At 46.3% G+C, this 13,699-nt stretch overlaps 1 protein-coding gene and 1 long non-coding RNA gene across 7 annotated transcripts in view; one reads left to right on the top strand and one right to left on the bottom strand.

The window, feature by feature from the left end:
• The window catches only part of SLC16A12 (solute carrier family 16 member 12), a 44,275-nt gene continuing 30,576 nt past the window's right edge, over positions 1-13,699 (top strand). The window contains exons 1-3 of one of the 6 annotated variants that reach the window (XM_040562852.1): positions 1-512; positions 1,468-1,648; positions 3,036-3,147. The gene's annotated coding sequence lies outside the window, so the exon portion shown is untranslated. Of the gene's footprint in view, positions 513-1,460; positions 1,649-3,035; positions 3,148-5,299; positions 5,426-7,371; positions 7,425-8,332; positions 8,850-10,129; positions 10,333-13,699 lie in introns of those variants that run through there. The other 5 variants (XM_040562855.1, XM_040562856.1, XM_040562851.1 and 2 more) reach the window with 5 other exon arrangements.
• LOC121072819 lies at positions 2,813-7,272 on the bottom strand. Its single transcript, XR_005821400.1, has 3 exons — positions 6,516-7,272; positions 5,315-5,508; positions 2,813-3,686 (listed from the first exon to the last, which is right to left on the bottom strand). It is a non-coding gene; the product is annotated as an uncharacterized LOC121072819 (long non-coding RNA).

The following is a 13,699-nucleotide window of genomic DNA, read 5'->3' as shown; positions in this document are numbered from 1 at the left end:
CATATTGAAAACAGCAGCGTGTCACCCCCTGTTCTCAAGTGGCTTCCTTTACTTTGCTGTGAGGGATCAGGGTGTTTTCTCCCTTCCTTTCAAGTTGGTCAGTTCACAGTTGTTCAGCTCTTCTGACTCATCCATCCCTCTGCGAACTTCCAAGTGTGAGCAGGTCTGGCACAAACCAGATGTTACTCTCTAACAAATGTGTGTGCATCACGAGTTAAGTTCAGCCCCGGTACTGAGTCTCCATGCCTGCGGCTGCAGGATGTGGCCTCTCCTTTGCGTTATCGCTTTCTCATGTTGAACTGTTTTTTTCCCCCAAGTGGCACTTATTTTTCCCTTAATCTTTTGTGAGAGGAACTTTGCCTGGCGAGGGAATACGTAGGCTCTGCTGTATTGAAAGCATCAAGGAACAATGCTTAGACAGCGCTTCGTCGGGAGTGATCGCTGCTTTGGTAACACAAGGTGATTGCAACAGAGACATCAGTGCTTCAAGCAACAAGGTGGCGTGGCTGGTGGTATGTTGAGGCTTGTTTTTTTTTTTTTTTTTTGTATTCATATCTGCTAGTTAATTGCTCCCAAAATAAAATAGCTGGTCTCAGCTTGCAGGTGCTCACAAGGCAAATGCTAGGGTAGGTAGAAGTGGGGATGTGTGTGTAAGGACGAGGAATACCTCAAGCCAGTAGGAAAAATGTTCTTTCCTACAAGCTTTTGTAACAGTTGTATCAGTTGGGAGATTGCAATCAAAGTATTCTTGTATAAATTGCTAAATCATTACCAACTGGCAGAAGTAATATTTTATCTACTCTGCTGAATCTGTCCCTTCTCTCCTCCCAGTGGCATTATTAGTCTGTGTGATGATTGACAGTGTACCCTTAGTCTGGGGTGTGAGAGCAGTAAAAAGAAGGCTGAATACCTGTGTTATGAAACGTAGCAGTAAAATACGGGCATGGCAACCGAAGTTAGGAGAGAGCCTTTGGAGAAGGTAGCTTGGGCTTCACCTGGAGACTGAAATAGAAAATTACTGTAATTGAGAACATTGAGAATGCTCTTTTGTATTTGAAAATTGTGTACTCTTTAAAAATAAACTCTACAATTCAAAGAACTAAATGAGCAAACTATTTTCTGTTTTTGAAGCTAGCTGGCTAAATGAATCTCAAAATGCTGAATGTATTTAAGATTTTGGTTCCTTTTAGCAGAATTGTTGTGTGTTTTTTTTTTTTTTCTGAGCAACTTCACCCCAGTGTTATTTGATTAAGTAAATAAATACATGCTGTTCTTAAGACATAGCACGAAGCATGCTGTTACCCAGCTAGCATTCAGCATATTGCACTTGGCTACAAAAGGCTGTGCGCAAAATAATCCAGAAGTATTTGAGACAAGCCAAAAACAGTTTCCTAAATTTCCCAATGCTTGTCCTTTCTTTTTAGCTTAGAAAGTAGGTTTTCTCTGTCTCCTTCTTTCCAAATATAGGAGGCTTGAAGTCTCTGCAGCAGATTTACCTGTGCAGTGTGGCAACTCCCTGTGCATACCTGGCTTCTCTCTTTGAAGAAGAAAGAAGAGCAGTGCAAGGGAAACCAATGCTGTGTTCTGCTGAAGGCTGCAAGCTGACCCAAACCCATCTCACACTGCAGCTGCTCTTTCTCTTTTACAGGTAGGACAGAAAATATTCAGGAAATAATCCTTCTTAAGATTTTTCTCACCTCCTTTGCTCTCATCACACTAGATATTGCATCTAAGAAGAATTAATCTGAAGAGGCACTAATGCCTGAAAATGAATTCACTTATTCATGAAAAGAAATGCCAAAGCTTCAGTTACCAGTTGTGAACTTAGCAGCATTAGCTTTACAGCAGTTAAATGATGTAGTTGCTACCGTTCCCTGTCTCTGTAGTATTTTAGAACTGATATGAGCAGGTGAGTTGAGGCTTTCAGGCAGTATGCAGACCTGTATGATCATCCAAGAGAGCAGAGGCTGCACTTGCCCAGGCCCACCGGAGAGCACTCTGGTGTGCGCACAGGTGAACAACTGAAGTCCCTTATGTTTTTCCAGGCCCACTGCAGTGTCCCCCAGCCTTGTGCAATACCTGTGTAGTTGTGCAAGATGCCCAACATCTGTGTATTCCTGCAGCAGGAAAACCTGGTGAAAGGGTTGGTTTGTGCTGACCTGGAAGCTCTTGGCCTTGAAGTGAAGCATCAAACTTTCTCCTCCCAAACGACACCGCTGTCACTAAGAGCCAGGCCTCTGATCAGTTTTTCCCACTAGATGGCATCGCCAGCCCGGATTTCAGCTCCTGCCGGCGGCTGGGAGCACCCCAGGGCTGCGGGTAGGGGCTGCTCCTGGTGGGGTCTGCCTGGGGCAGTCACGTATTTCACACACATTTCAAGTGGCCGCTCAGTCTCAGCAATAAAAAAAAACACCGCTGAAAACCCCGAGACACCTTGCCCAGCTGCTGCTCTGTTGCTGGTGGTGCCCGTGCAGCTGCTGTGTTAGATGGTGGCAACTTGTCTGGCTTTGCAGCCACATGGCTCGTGCTAAGGTGCAAGGCCGCGGAGCATCAATGTCATAATGTTTACCCAAATGTCTTGCTACACAGAGCAGGTTTTTGATGTACATTTAGCTGGCTCTAGTTTAGGTATCTGTCTGCACATGCCCAAGTCAAAGAAAAAAAAGCAGGTGGTGTAGGGAACAACCCACTTGCACATGAACAGAATTTTAAAAAAAAAATATAATAATCAGCAGGAAGGTTTCATGTTGCATAAGTGCCCCTGGAACTCATCTGGTACATCTCCAAGTAAAACAGCACTTTGATGCTTGCAACTTTCTGGGTAGAATGACAATATTATCCCGAGTTTGTTAGCTCTGTAAATGTTTGCTGTAGATATTATCAATGGGCATGTTTTTTGTAGAGAAGTATAATAACATTTAAAACAAAGAAACTCTTCCATGGCCTGTAAACACAACAAAAAACACTTAAGTAGTAAAAAAAATGTATTGAAATTAGTTATAGGTATTAAGTCTATTAAGTTGTGTGTTTTACAGGAGAACTGGAGCAAAAAATGCCCAGAGCCATGGTATACCCCAGGGAGGATGAGGAGCAATCCCTGAAAGCCTCAGCAGGAGTGGTGTCCAAGGTACAGCCCGGGCTTGGCAGGTAACCATTCTCTGCTTTGTAGAGCTGTGGAGAATCAGAGGTGGCTCACCATCTCCTCGTATTTGGCATTGTGTGCTGGTTTGGGGAATAAGACAAAGAAAACTTGCGCTGCCTTCAGGCGCTGAAGCCCACCTCAGCCTTCTTTATGCAGGTTTTTTCATAGGGGCAGAGTTCTTTGTGCTTCTCCCCAGAAGTCGGTGTGGGTGAGGTGGTGGATGATCAGGGTGAGTTGCTAACACCTTCTCTGCAGAACGCAGCAAGCCAAACTTGTCATCCAGCAGGGAGAAGAGAAACATAATGCCATGAAAATTTGTATAGCCATGGAAATGGTTAGCTGTCCTCAAACTAGAGCAACCTACAGGCTGCATTTAGTGTCAGATTTCTATATGGACTGAGATAGCCTGAGCCTCTGGTCCGCAGTAGAGTGGATGTGGAAGAGAGACGAGTGGCTGTGCAAAGGCTTGCTTCCAAGTACAACTAATTCAAATTTGTCATTCCTATGTTGCGAAAAGTTCCAATGTCTAATGAAGTATTCTGATCTGAAATGAAATTTAGACATTTTAAGACTACTTTTTTTTTTTACCCCACCAAAAAAGCAAGCTAGCAGGAAGCCTACCAGGATGCCAAAAGAAAGTTATTAGATGAATGAGTTGTTTTCTAAAGCTCCTGCCTTTGTACAGCCAAAAGTTTGTCAGAACCATGTTTCCATAGAACATTTGTGTTCATGAATATGTGTTTTCTAGTTGGGGGGGAGGGAAGTTGCACTAGAAAATTCTGACTAGCTAGAGTGATGATCTTTTCGTAAAATGGAAGCAACAAAATGTGTCCAGAAAGCTTAGTGCATATGCTAATACCTAAAAGTGCAAGCTAAGTGGAAAAGTAAATTTGGGGTGCTTCCTCTCTGGGACTTGAGCGTGGTTCTGTAAACCCTTGTGTGAATGAGGCCAAGCATAGGGTCAGAAAGTACAGTCCATTAAAGAATGTATTTGGATCTGTGTAGCTTGTTGTACAGAAATGCCTGATGTAAGGAAGAAATGCCTGATGTAAGGAGTAATGACTATTAATTTAGAAGCAGTTAATTGCATTCAAAGGATTACAGTGACAGACCAGAAGCGACTGCCCCAGATAAAGAGCAACAAGGTTTGGAGTGTGGAAACTTGCAATGACTAAACAGAAACAGATCATTTTGTTGTTCAACTAATATTAAATATTCATCTGCCTATACTTAGTTAACGTCAAGAAAGAGAGAAACATCTAGCAAAACTTCCAGAAATGCTGGAAGATGATACAGGTGTTCAGGCAAAATAAGTTGTAAGAAGGAGCTGCATCTAGTCCTGGGTGTCATTGGAAACTGTTTTTAATTGGGTCTTTTGGTTGCACATTGCAAGATGATGTTATGTTGTAGGAAATGCTAATGGCAATGTAAAAATTGAGGGCGTGTAAGTATTATTCCATAGCCCCCTCTTTTTTTTTAGCTCATATTCCATATATGAATTATACAGCCATGTATTCCTGAGGAATTCACCAGTCTTTTGATGTTCTGCTGACACCCTGTGTGTAGGTAAGCAACAGAACTTAACTCCACCATTGGAAAGCAGCCTCCGTTCAGTAGTGGTAAGCAGGAGCTTCGCTTTCTTGCCTGCGAGTTGGCAAGAGGATTTGGACTGTAGCTGCAGAGGGGGAACTGAGGGAAATGTAGGGACTACAGTTTGTCCAGCCTGTGCTGCCTTTGGCTTAATTTTTTGGAGATGTCAAGGAAGCTGTGTCCCTTTGAATACAGGGTGCCAAAGGTGGTGGATCCAAATGTGAGTGAACAGATTTGAACAAGTGACTCTGTACAGTTGGCTGACTGTCAGGGAGGTGGAAGAAGAGGGCGGAAGAAGGAGGGTAGTGTCACTTACAGTGCATGCCCTATTGTCATTAATTTAACACAACTAATTGCATACAAAGGCTAACATACTTAAAGAGCATACTGGCATAGGAAGACCATTCAAGTGTACCATGTCTTCCAAACTGTAAAAGCATTTATCTCACCCGTTAAGTTCTAGTGTTGCAGTTTCTGATATATATTTTTTTCCTCCTTCGGAAAGTGGGAAAAAGCATAAAGCTGGTATTCTTGTTTGCATAGGGACCAAAACAACCCTCTTTCCAGATATGGTGTCCTTACCTGATCAGGCAGTCCAGGTGAGGGAATGTACTCCTTTGAAACCGTGATGACAGCCGTCCTGGAGGAGCGATGTATGTAGTCCTGCCACCCTGAAGTTATCAGTCTTTCCAAGTGAGTTATATTGTTGCTTATCAGACAGTGGAATGAATCATTTTTCTGGTGTCAGCAGTTGAAACTTGCATGAGAAAAATGTTCTGGTGGTGACACGAGGAAGCTTGTCATGAACGTGTAAAATGAATATAAAGCAAAACCTTGTATTCCTATCACTGTTAGTGTTGCTCTGAGAGCCAAATGAAGTTGTGTGTTCTTTTGGTGATACCTAGTTTGTGGTGCTTCAGTGCTGAAAATGAATTTACATAAAAATTAAATAACACAAAAGCTTTTCACAGTTGTTATAGTGCCAATGGCCAGGTCAGCAGACTATGAGTGGTGTTATGGCCTCTGTGTGTTCCTGGGACGTACAACACATGGTGTGTGTGCTTCTGTGGTGCTCTGACCGTATCCTTCCCACACCGCAGAGAAGGAAGGAACCTGTTGTTGACCCTGACATCAAAATGTTAGCAGCCAACATAGATGGTCACTGCCATTTTCATTGCTGATGGGGAGTTGTCATAGAGATGCTGCTAATGAGATGTTCTGAGGAGTTTTGCTGCAATGCTGAGATCCCCAATCTCTTGCATGGTAGCTTAATGCCCAGGCTGTCTTGTTTGGAGCTGTCTGTTATCTTGCAGTGTTATGCAGCACAAATAAAGCCACTTGCAATTACATGGGAGTATATTTTGGCAAGGAAAATCTTTGGATATGAAGCACATTGAAGCATTTAACTAATATTAACATTTTTTTGGCAAAATATTATAGAACTGTAAAAATAAAAACCCAAACCTCACCAAGAAAGCAAGATCTACGTTTGTTCTTGTTCAAGAACAAGTTTTCATTACCCAGACAGCCGGCCGTGAAAAACCTAGCCCTTCTCTCTGTGGCTGCTGTGAGCTACCATGCACCAGTATCCTAGGGAGGGTGTGCAGAGGTGGTGAGGGTTGCCCAGCGCCCTGCTTCATCCCGCGGCATGCCGGAGGGGGAGGCACTTTTAGACCTGCCTCTACTGTCCGCTTCCTGCCTCTGTATTCTCCGGAATAGCCCTGTCACCTTGGAAGAGGAGCCTTTGCTGGCTAATAACCCATCCCAAAGCTGCCGTGCTTACCCAGATTGTGCATACTTCCTTTGTTGAAGGATTTTGAGCTTTCCGTGGAAGAGCAGCGTAGGGAACACCTCCCAGCCCCCTGTGCTCCATCCCTGGCGCGCTGCTGGGCGCTCTGCGCTTGCTCTTCGTGGCAGTGCTGAAAGGCAGGAACCAGGCAGTCCTTGTCAGGCAGCGGTGTTCGGGAGGGAAGGAAAAGGTCCTCTTTTATCTTGGTTCTCATGGAAAGTGTCACTGGACGTTTCACGTCCCTTCTGAGCAAAGACCTGTTGTTTTCCAGATCACATCTGAAAGCCCACAGGGTATTCAGCAGGCCACTTAGTTTATCTCCCTTGGATAAACAAAAAAAGCTGCTGGAATTTGAAACTCGTTCCAAGAGTCTAGGGTCCAAAGCCTGCTGAAATCCGTGCGAGTCCTGCCCCTGGCCTGGGGTTTTGAGCTGGCTTTAAGCATTTCACAGAGCAGCAAGCAGCGGCAGCGCGGCTCCTAACGGTGTGTGTGGCGTGTGGGGCTGGAGGCCACCTGCGTGCGCAAGTCGTGGTGCTAAGTCCAGTCTGAGTGTTGCCTGGTTTAAAAATACCTCCTCAAGTGGCAGGGAGTGCTGAATCACAAACCCCAGTGCAAGCTTCACCTCCATGGGGAAGAAAGAAAGGAAGGAATTGGGGGGGAAATAAGAGGTTGGTGCCCGGGGGCAGGAGGGAACCGCGCACCGGGGGCAGGTGGCGGGGCGGGCAGGGAGCTGGCTGCTGCCTCGGGGGGACCCGGGGGGCTCCGGGGGGGGTGTCCCGGTCCCTCCGTGCAGCCGGGACGGAACCGGGGCTCTCCGCTCCGCCCCGGGCCCGCGGCGGCCCCGCTCCGCCCCGCCGCCTCCTGCCGCCGCCGCCGGGCTCGGCGGGGCTCCGCAGGCCGCAGGTAGGGCGGGGGGCGCGGGGCGGGCGGGCGCCGTGACGGGCGAGGCAGGCAGCGAGGTGTGAAACGCTAAAATAAAAGCTTCGAGTGCGGGGGGGGTGGGACGGGAGAAGTCGCTCCGGAGAGGGAACGGAACAGCCCAAGGGTGCCCGCTGAGGTGGTCCCGCACCGCTCCCCGGGTCGCTGGGGGGTGTTCGGGGGGTCCCGGACGGTCCCCGAGCCCCCCGCGGGGCTGCCCCGGGTCGGGTCGGGGCTCAGGTGCGCGCCTGCATCGGCACCTGGCTCTGCGGGGAGAACAACGCCCCGAAGGCGTTATCCCTCGGGCGAGCTGCGCTCTGCTGGCGTGCCGCTCGGGTGTCGGCTCGCTGTCGCCAAAGGGGCGCTGTGAATCGGGTGTCTGGGGCGGATTGGGGTCTGCCGACAGCCTTCGGACCGGGCCGGTTTCGTGAAGTTAGCAGCCCGGCTGGGCTGTTTGTTGTTGTAAGCCTGCTCCTGCAGCGGCGATGAGGAAACGTTTCCGTTAGCGCTGGGAAATTCAGGGATCGCCTGGAACTTGATGGAGTGGGGCAGGAGCGCGTTGTGCTCGGCGTCTTGCCCTGCGCCTCGTTAGGGCTCTTTTATTGCTCACCTCAAACCCTTAGCTGTTACGGTCTTTTCACGCAGGGCCTGTGTGGTTACATATTGCTTATTCCCTTATGCTTTTTCTTCTATTTTTCACTTGCATCGTACTTTAGTTTACTTTTCCATCTTTTGCAACCGCGTAGCGGCAGCTGTGTTTTAATCGCAGGTTTCTCAGGGCTTCCCTTCAGGGCTTCCATGTTGACGATTTTAAAATTCAATCATTAACTTCTGCCTTAAACTCCACTTGCAAAGTGATGACGACAGGAAAACCAGTGCAGCGTGTAACTTCATCTTACAAAGCTTCACCAGAACTGGTGGAGGGGGGGACCTCAGAAGCCTCCCTGTCCCCAGCTTGCTCCGCACCGTGCGTCCTGCTACCCGAGGAGTGACCGGCTGCCGTGGGTCCCTGCCCGGGTGTGCTCGGCCCTTTCCCTCCTGCGGCGGTAAGGAGCAGGACGAGGAGACCCCGGGGATCCATCCCAGATCTGTATTCCTGGGCCAGCATCCCACGGCTCGGGCACGGGCAGGGGGGAAGATTTTTGAGATGTTTTGATGCAAACACAATTGCTTCCTCGGGGAGAAATTTGGCGTGCGTTTCTGTAGACAACCGTGCTTGCGTAAGCAGCCCCCTGCCACCCTCGGAGCCGTACTAGTACAGCCCTTCGTGGGACTGGTGGAGAACTGCTTCAGGGAGCTGCCACGGGTTCAGGAGGGCCCCTGCTCTGTGCTGCCTGGTGTCTTGTAGCCCCGACCTGGCTGGCGGCGTGGCCCCGCAGACGGCCGCTGCGTCGAGGCTGGGGGCAGGAGGTAAGGGCTGTGCTGCTGCTGCTGCAAGATTGGCTTATCGAGTTGTGGCTGGTAGTGGACGACGTGCTTCTGGCAGGAGCATGACAAATGTAGCCGAGCGCTCAGATATCTTAATGCGGGTGTCTGCACGTGCAGCTAGATGTATGCACAAAGGACAGATTCTGTACTCCTGATGCAATGCTGAGTTTTCACCTAGAGGTATTTACTTTAGTGTTGTATAGCTGTGTCTTTGCATAAATTCAGAATACGTTTCCTATACTATTCTCTTTTGAAGTATGAGGGTTTCAGAAGCCATTTTTCCCTGGAAAATAGACCTAGGCATCATAAGGGTTTTATGAATCACATTATATTCTGCTGGATAGACAGATGCCTAAAATTCTGAAAGGGAAGATTAAGCCACTCCCGAGAGTGTGCTTGTGATCACAGAGAGTACAACTGTCACCTGCATGCAATTTATTCTATTTTACATGTGTGTGATGTTAAATACACTTTTGAATGTAGGGTAGGCCCACTGTTAAATTCTGAATGGCACATGTGATTCTGCAAACAGCACCATTTTAACTGGTATGGTGAGACTGAACAGTCAGTGGAGTGTAAGGTTTCTATAATCTGCTGTAATTTATTTCAATCTGAAAAGCATTGCTGCTTTTGCAAGTAGTTTTGGGACTTGTTCTCGCTCTTAGTTATACACCTCGTTTATCTGTCGCGATCCTATTGCAGCCACTAAGAAAGCACTCAGAGGACATCAGCTTCTGTGTAGCATGCGTGCATTTAGAGAATGATGGTACACTTTATGTTCACAGAACTTGAAGCAGTAATTACTTGCCATTGCAGTCTTCAATAGAAAAAACTCATATTTTTTTCTTCTAACCTAAAACATTGCTTGAGTTAAGAAAAATGTTATCTTTACTGTTTATCCTACAATTGCAGTTTGGATTGTTATCTTATAGTCTCATGTAGATATGTTAAAAAAAAAAAAAAAGGTAGACTTAAAAACATAGGTTGAAAATATCTTCATTTTATCTGTTCTTTGTAAGAGGAGTTTCTTGCCAGCAGCCTTAGGAGAGCCAAACAAATCTTTCATGTGCTGTATTATTGCCTGTATTAATTGACAGATATTGATGTGTCTGTGAGCAATAAAATTGTAAGCTACTGGCTTTCTGCATGCAGTAGGCTCTCAGCCTGTGATAGGGAGGAATTTGGAAAGGTGTAATCCTTTAAAACCAAAGCCCAAGACATCCAGGCTAATCGCTCCATTTTTCTTCACTGAAGCTGAAGATGTTTGCTGTTGAGCTTATTGAACTGTGGAGGTAGCTTTGCTTTCTTCTCTGGAAGCTGTCTGCGCCTGTTCTGATGTGGTAGGTGGTAGAGCTGTTGCCAGTGGGACCACAGAGCAATCAAGCTGCTCTGGATGACAATACCCACGTGGATTGTCTCCCTGTCTCTTTAAGCTCGTAGGGTACTGGATGTAACTACGTGCAGGGTAAGTTACGATCTTCCGTGTTTATCTTTCTAGCAAGACAGGGCTCTAGTTGGATCTGATTGGATTTTGAATGCAGTTCTGCAGCCTGTGCACAGCCTTCGCTATGGTGAGGGTCTCCGTGGGCTGGGTGCTTGCAGTTAGCCCCACTTTGTGCTGTGCCTTGCAATCCTGCAGCACCTGCATTGCTTCAGCAGCACTGACAGAAATGGGTTTGCAGTGTGAAATTCTGTGTTCTTCCTATCTTACTGTATGCACAGGTCGGTGTAAGCAGGGACATCAGCTATTTCCTGCTGAATGCAACAGGCTCGTGCAGTTCGTGCATCAGGGAAGGCGGCACAAATGTAGGCAGCTCATGAAACGGCAGCTACGTTTTCTTGTATGGGGTCTCATTCAGATCACCTGGAAGTCAGACGTTTTTCAGGGGCTGTTTACTGAGTACAAAACCTCTGGAGCTAAGGTTCCTCATCCTCCTGCTTTTGGAAGAAGCATTCTGTTCTCAGCACTGGAGGGAGGATTGGTGCTGTTTGCCTGGCTGTTTAGATGATGCCCATCTGGCACTATCACAGGTACTGTGGCAGCACTGATCAGGATCCCGTAGAACCCAGGAACAGCCTGGTGGTACATGCAGCATCTTTCCTTTCCCTGTAAAGGCAAGATCCCTGCTTCATCCCTGCTGAATTTAAAGCTGTGCTGGCCCCAGAAGCAGTAGATCATTGCTTAGGCAGCAAAATAACACTTGGTAGTAAGATGAGCCAGCGGTTTGTGGCAGCCTTCTTCCCCAGAGTCTGTGGCAGCTGAGGATTGTAGCACTGCCTCAGGGGAACGAGATAATGTATTTTGTTAGTGAGCTGGGAAGAGTTTACTCTTCATTAGTAAATTTAATCACTTACTTTGCATACAATACAAAAGCCATTGAAAAGTTGCTTCTCAGCTGCGGTTCAGCGTTGGAGAGTTGTCGGCTACCCACAAAGCAGCGTATGCTTGCTTCCTTTCCTTGGCACTTCTAACAAATGAAGCAGCGCTTTGCTGCTGCTGTTTTGTATGTCGTATTTATTAGTTTCTGCTTGTTTCATTTGATGGGGTAATGAACCAAGAAGGCAGTGAATGTTTTTAGCGTTTGCTTTTAGTCAGTTATTGCATTTTATGAAGGGATTATTGGACCCTTTCTCTCCTTTTCTGATGGTTTTATTGTAAGATAATTTTATTGGCTTTGGTATGAATGTTGTTTCAGGGTGTGATGTAAATAACAGAAGTATGAACAGATGTAAAGGAGACCATTGCTACACACATGTATTTTATGCCTGGTATGTTTTGGAAGTGTCTCCACATTTGTATGCACCAGGAAATGGATTTGCAAGTTGGTGCAAAGTGTAAGCTGGGTAAGTCCACCCAAGTGAATTGAGTTACAATTAATGTAAAAACAATGCATCTGAGATAAATTGTACTCCTAGAAAATGCTTTTACCTATTAAACATTGATTTTCATTAACCATTGTGGTTATCACAAGAATCTTTTAGGATTCTGTGGAATATTACCCAGGAGTGCTTTCTGAATGGTAAGTATATTAGTTACTGCCAGAAGATCATCATAGCAGTTTCCAGAAATAATGGTAATGTTGCAGCACTTAGCCAGATGTGGATATGTAGTTATAACGTACATTATTGTTGTCTTAACTCACTGATTATCTATGGAAAACTGATTTGTCACCCTGCCCTTCCAAGTCGCAGAACAGTTTGGATTGGAAGGGACCTTAAAGCTCAGCCAGTTCCAACCCCCCTGCCTGTGGGCAGGGACACTTTCCACTAGACCAGGCTGCTCAAAGCGCCATCCAACTTGCAGAGTTGTTTGTGCGTTCTGGGAGGGACTGGGAATTGTACATTTTCCTTCTGTTAGATGCGAGCTGGCCTGTGCTTTTCAAGAGCACAGAAGAAATGTCTCTCCTGGTCTTGACACTTAGTGATACCATCAAAATACGTCCACAGCTTGCCAAGAGACATGACCAAGCTTCTGGGTTTCCTTAGCTGTCTGTTTGGTAGTGTCCTTGAGGGGTTGCGTGCACACACCATTTATACTCCACTTCTTCTGGATTAGCAGTGTATGTGTTTGAATTTATTTTGAGCATTAGATAAGAATGCAGATGAAAGTACAGTAAAAAAAAAAATCAGTTCTTGATTAAAAAGTTGGACGTAAAGTTCCAGATGGGAGACGAATAGAAGAAGAAACTATTGTCTTTCAAAAATGAAAGGTGTTTCTCATCTGTTTCATAGAATCCTTGGGGCAAGTTTGGGGTACAAAAATGGAGAAGATGTTTCAGCTGACTACCTAACTCTTGCATCCTCTCCTCTGCATAGGACCTGAAAGTGGTTTTGAAGTTGGGAATTTGTCCTCATCCACAGTCCTCAGCAGGACAGTGCTGACTTTGCTCTCTCTTTGTTCAGAATGGAAACAGTCCCCTGTCTTTCATTCTCCCTCCCCCCCCAGTTCAAAGCTTCCTTCCTTCCTTCCTGCAGTTTCTGGATTTATACCAATGTGGATGTGATGACTCAAATTTCCCAGATGTGAAATGCAAATGAGGGAAGTGGGATCTTTCCCTTGCCTCTCTGGGGGTTTCTTGGAGTCTGTGATGCTGTTGTGTTTCCTAAATAATATGTCCCTCCTGCATTTTTGGGTGCTGTTACGGTATTTAGTAAGTCATGTCTTAGTGTTCATTGTACTCATGTCTTAAACTTGTTTGGCTTTGAGAGATTCTTGAATACCACGCGAAACTTCTTAATGTAGTCTGTTGATGTAGGCAAATACCTCCTGCTCGTGTCAATTTTGGGGCTTAAATCCTCAAGCATTCATGGCTGACAACATCAATCTCCCTCGACAGAGGGGTGTTTGGAACTTGTTCAGGTAACCTGCTGGTTGGTACGCAGTTCAGAAGCTGGTGGGACAGGGCTGTGCACTGTTCGTCTGTGGTCCCTACCCCAGCTCCTCTCAGTGCTGTCCCAGTTTGATGATACTGCTATGGGCTATGTGATCCCGCATGAAATCCTGGGCGTTACTCATATGCTTTCCCCAAGGTACCTGGGTACATGGAATGGTGACATCTTTGTGTTTGTTCTTTGGAGGTTCCCATATTCAGCCTGAAATGCTGCATCCAGTCTCTGTGATTTAGGCTGAAATTTGCTGGACTGGGGGCATCACACTCAGCCTTGTCTGTGCAGGTGTGGCTCAATGTCAGCGTTCAATAAATATCCATACTTGGTTTTAAAATGCATTGCAGTACTGAACTGGGTGGCAGCGTAGAAGTTGTATTTTTCATTACAGGGTTTAACTTTTGAATTTGTAACCTAATGTTTTGAGTGGTGCTCAGGAAATTGAT

The sequence above is a fragment of the Cygnus olor genome, chromosome 7 (assembly GCF_009769625.2).
Source record: "Cygnus olor isolate bCygOlo1 chromosome 7, bCygOlo1.pri.v2, whole genome shotgun sequence".
In the NCBI taxonomy this organism is placed as follows: Eukaryota; Metazoa; Chordata; class Aves; order Anseriformes; family Anatidae; genus Cygnus; species Cygnus olor.
Note: the sequence above shows the minus strand (reverse complement) of the source record. Positions and strands in the feature narration are given on the sequence as shown.